Raw genomic sequence first — 5,433 nt, 5'->3', positions numbered from 1 at the left:
TGAGCCAGGACAGGCCATTCATATGGAAAAGCTGCTGCAAACAGTTTGGGTGGGGCTGGATCTAAGGGAATCACCAGGGCTGAGCAAACAGTGTTAGTCACGCTGATAGCAACTCAGATATGGCTGCCAGTCAGCTCTGCAGTGGGGAAGGTCCCAGCACAGGAACAATGACCCCTGTGAGCAAGTTACCCGGGAGAAAACCATCTGAGTTCTTGCCCCGATGTCAGACAATTCAGTTCTGCACTGTTTGTGTCTGGATCCCCAGAGTGATTGAGTCCAGGCAAGTTCATGCCTTAGCCCGTTATGAGGAATACCTGGGTTTCCAGCAGCCTCAGTGTCAGTTAGCCACAATCCTTGCTGGTTTTTACAGCCCATAGTTACAGAGACTTCTCTTCCCAGCTCTGGAATCTTGGGCTGGGGGTCTGCTGTGGGGATGGGACCGCCTGCTTCTCACAGGTGGCCTCCGCAGAGATCTCCCTCCCATTAAAAAAATGGCACACGTGGATGTCAGATCATGTCGTTCTACACCTCCACCCCACCTACCAGTCTCAATGTGCTTTCTTCTTTACTTCTCTATTTATAGGACTTCCATTCAGTTATCTTTCAGGCAGTTCTGGATTATGGTTGTTCTGTATTTTAGTTGTAATTTTGATGTGGTTGTGGGATGTAGAGCGTATCAGCATTTACCTATGCTGTAATCTTGTTTTTCCTCAATAATATGGACATTTTAAAAGTATAAATTCTTCTACTTTTTAAAATGTGTTTTCTTCCATCTCTTTCATCAAAGTCTGTAGTTTTCAGTAAACAGATCTTTTTCCTCCTTGGTTAAATTTATTTCTAAGTATTTTATTGGTTTTGATGCTATTGTTAATTAGATTTTTAAAATTTTTTCAGATGTTTGTTACTGTATAAAACTTATCTGCTTTCTGTATGTTGTTTTTGTAACCTGCAACTTTAGTTCTAACATCCTTTGTAGTAAAGTCTCTTTTGTCTGGTAGAAGTATTGCTACACCAGTTTTTTAAAATTTTCATTAGCATGAAATATTTTTTTCAATACCTTCACTTTCAGTCTTTTAATCTAAAAGACACTGTATCTTTTAATCTAATGCGAATCTATTATAAGCAGTATATGCCTGGATCTTTTTTTTACATCCATGCACCCACCCTATTTGATTGGAGCCTTTAGTCCATTTATATTTAAAGTAATTATTAATAGGTATGTAGTTACTGCCATTTTATTAATTGTTATGATGTCTGTGGTTCTTCTCTGCTCCTTTCTTTTCTTGCTCTCTTCTCTTGGGTATTAATGATTTTCTATAGTGGTATTTTGGATTCCTTTCTCCTCTAAATTTTTGTTTACCTATATTGGTTTTTGGTTTGTGGTTACCATGTGCTTCATATATACCAAGCTATGTTTATAGAAGTATATTTTAAGTTGATAGTCACATAAGTTCAAATGCACTCTAAAATCACTACATTTTTTTACTCACCTCCCTACATTGGTCTTTGTCATCAATTTTTACCTTTTATGTATTCCTTTATTATTTACATAATCTTACTGTTTTTGACTTTTAACCTTTATATTACCTTTGTAATTGGTTGGCTCAATACTTTTACTGTTTGCCTTTGTCAGTGAAATTTATCCTTTCCAAAATCTTATTTTTAGCATTGCCCCTTGTTTTTCTATTTAAATCCCTTTAACATCTTTCATAATGCTGGTTTAGTGGTGATAAAATCCCTTAGCTTTTCTTTTCTTAATATATTTTATTAATTTTTTTACAGAGAGGAAGGGAGAGGGAGAGGAATAGAGAGTTAGAAACATTGATGAGAGAGAACATCTATTCAGCTGCCTCCTGCACACTTGCCACTGGGGATGTGCCCGCAACCAAGGGACATGCTCCTGACCAGAACTAAACCCGGGACCCCTCAGTCCGCAGGACGAAGCTCTATCCACTGAGCCAAACTGGTTAGGGCCCTTAGTTTTTTCTTGTCTGAGAAACTCTTTATCTCTCCTTCAATGTTAAATAACCTTGCTGGGTAGAGTAGTCTTGGTTGTATGTTTTCCTTTGGATATTTCATGCCAATCCCTTCTGACAGGTAAACATTCTGTTGAAAAATCAGCTTATAGTTTTATGGGAGCTGGTATGATGCAGTTGTTGGTACACTTGATGTTGTGCCAGAGATTCCCTAAGCTACCCTTTTTTTAAAAAATATATTTTATTGATTTTTTACAGAGAGGAAAGGAGAGGGATAGAGAGTTAGAAACATCGATGAGAGAGAAACATCGATCAGCTGCCTCCTGCACACTCCCTACTGGGAATGTGCCTGCAGCCAAGGTACATGCCCTTGACTGGAATTGAACCTGGGACCCTTGAGTCCGCAGGCCAACGCTCTATCCATTGAGCCAAACCGGTTGGGGCGCTACCCTCATTTTTAAAATAAATATATATTTTTGTTGATTTCAGAGAGGAAGGGAGAGGGAGAGATAGAAACATCGATGAGAATCATTGATCAGCTGCCTCCTGCACGTCCCTTACTGGGGATTGAGCCTGCAACCCAGGCATGTGCACTTGACAGGAATCAAACCTGGGACCCTCTATCCACTGAGCTAAATTAGCTAGGGCTATCCTCATTTTTTAAATTCTGTTTTCTTTTTATTGTTCCAGTTGAGTGTTTTCTACTAAGTTGTCTTCAAGATCACTGATTTGATCCTCTGTTTTGTCTAATCTGCTGTTGATCCCTCTAGTGTAATTTTCATTTTTAGTTATTGCATTCTCCAATATTGGTTGGTTCTCTTCTATGTTATTAGTTGATTCTCTTCTCTTTTCTATCTCTTTGTTGAAGTCTTCATAGAGTTTATCTATTCTTCTGCTAACTTCATGAGCATCCTTACAATCAGCGTTTTGAACTTCGTATCTGTTAGGTTGTCTCCATATCACTTAGTTCTTTTCCTGGAGTTCTGTCCTGTTCTTCATTTGGAACATACTCCTTTTGTCTCCTCATTTTGGCTGTTTATTTCTGTGTATTAGGTAGATCCACTACATTTCCATCATTAAAGAGTGGCTTTATGTAGAAGGTGTAGGGCCCAGTGGTGCACTCTCCCATGGTCACCTGAGCCAGGAGTGTTGCATGTGTCCTCTTGATGTAGCTGGACCTCAATTGCTGCTGGCTCATTGGTGGGTGGGGCTGACTCTCAGGATGACTTTAAGGGCCAGCGGCAACTATAGCAGATGAGCTGATATTCAGTGGCTGACCCCACAGAGGAGTCATTCATTGGAGCTCTGTTGCTAGCCACGGCTGCCCATTAGATCCGTCAGTCATGGAGCTAGTTGTGCGTGTCTCTACTGCTCTCTGGCCACTGTGTGTTGGGTCTGGAGCTTCTTGGGAGGGACTCAAGTATGGGCTGAGGTCAGCCACCACTTCTGTCAGGCTTAGGGCCTCTTGCTATAATCCACAATGTAAACCACCACTTGTGCCAGGTGTGGAAGTGCTTGGAAGAGGCTGTGACGCAAACTGAGGCTGGCTGCCACTTGTGCCAGGCTTGGAGCCACTTGGTAGGAGCTACAATGTGTGCTGAGACTGGCCGCCGTTCCTGTGGGGTTAGGGAGTCTGTAACACAAGCTGAGGCAGATGCTCACAAGGTGGGTCTAGAGCAGGGGTGGGCAAACTTTTTGACTCTAGGGCCACAATGGGTTCTTAAACTGGACCGGAGGGCCGGAACAAAAGCATGGATGGAGTGTTTGTGTGAACTAATATAAATTCAAAGTGAACATCATTACATAAAAGGGTACGGTCTTTTTTTTTTTTTTTTTTAGTTTTATTCATTTCAAGCGGGCCGTAGTTTGCCCACGGCTGGTCTAGAGCCACTGAAAGAGGCTGGGGCCAGGCAAGTGGGTTGGGTAGGGCAAAGTCTCAGGGAGACCCTGGGATGGGGTGAACAATGTTAGTTTAATAGAGAATGAGATTTCATGCCTGTCTGGGCTGGGCCGTCTGGGTGGTAAAAGAACTCAACCAAGGAACAATGGCACCTACCAGTGCTTCCATCCCCTGGAAATACCCCAATCCCTTTCCTACCAGCTCAAACCTGAAGCTAGTCAGCTTAATTCCTTCCAGTTGCTCCTAGGCACTTCTCAAACTGCTGCTCCTGTGGTGATTAGGGTTAGGCAGTTTGTGTGCAAGCCCTTTAAGAGCAGCATATAGGTCTCCCAAAGCCCTTTATCTCTCTGATTCAATCCCTATTGGTTTTCTTTTTAAAAATACATGTATATTTATTTCAGAGAGTGAGAGATAGGTAGAAACATCAATGATGAGAATCACTGATCAGTTGCCTCCTGCAAAGTCCCTATTGGAGACCAAACCCACAACCCAGGCATGTGCCCTGACTGGGAATCAAACCCTGACCTCCTGGTTCATAGGTCAATGCTCAGCTACTGAGCCACATCAGCCAGGCTCCCCACAAGTTTTCAAAAGCTAGATGCTATGTGGGCCCCTCTCCCCAGACCTAATGCCCTGGAATGAGGAGCCAAGATATTTCATAATCACCATACTGTGGGTGTGGAACTTGCCCAATCTGCATCTCCAACCCTCCTACCTATCCTAATGTGGCTTCTATATTGGTATCCTTAGTGATAAGAATTCTGTTCAGCTAGTTTTTGGGTGGCTTACTGATGGATGTTCAATAATTTAGTTATAATTTCAAAGTGCTCATTGGAGATGAGTTCAGGCTGTTACCTACTCCACCATCTTGTTTTCCCTCCACCTTGCATGATCCTTTAAATGTGCGGTTGCATTTGGTTTATTAATATTTTATATAAAAATTTAACACCTTATCAGAACTATTGGCCTATTAATTGTCTTTTCTTGTAGTGTCCTTTCTGGCTTTGGTATCTGGGTAATGCTGGCTTCATAAAATGAGTTTAAGAGTGTTCCTGCCTTTTCAATTTTTAAAAAGTTTGGAAAGGATTAATTCTTTACATGTTTCATAGAATTCACCAATGAATCTATCTGGTCTGGACTTTTCTGTGTTGGGAGGATTTGATATTGATTCAATCTGCTCAGATTTTCTATTTCCTCATGATTCAGTCTTGTTAGGTTGTATGTTTCTAGGAATGTATTCCATTTCTTCCTGTTAACCTGGTTTATTTGACATATAATTGTCCACAGTGGTCTTTTGTGTTTCTTTGTACTTCTGTGGTCAGTGGTAATGTAGTCTTGATGAGAGGAAGAGACCACCTCCTTCCCTAAGAAAGGAAAATTCCATTTACCAAACTTCTTGCAGTTGGACATAGACATGAGCTTCCAACAGTCAGATGACCTCATGACGGACTGACTCAGGATGTGGTGTCACAAAGAGGCTGGGGCTGTGCAGAATTCATTTGACAAAGGTGGTGTGAATAGGAATAGTGACATCCAGTTCGAAGAGCATCAATGATA

This window comes from Myotis lucifugus, unplaced genomic scaffold (genome assembly GCF_000147115.1).
Source record: "Myotis lucifugus unplaced genomic scaffold, Myoluc2.0 scaffold_521, whole genome shotgun sequence".
Classification (NCBI taxonomy): domain Eukaryota; kingdom Metazoa; phylum Chordata; class Mammalia; order Chiroptera; family Vespertilionidae; genus Myotis; species Myotis lucifugus.
The sequence above is the reverse complement of the archived record's forward strand: the minus strand, read 5'-3'. Positions refer to the sequence as shown.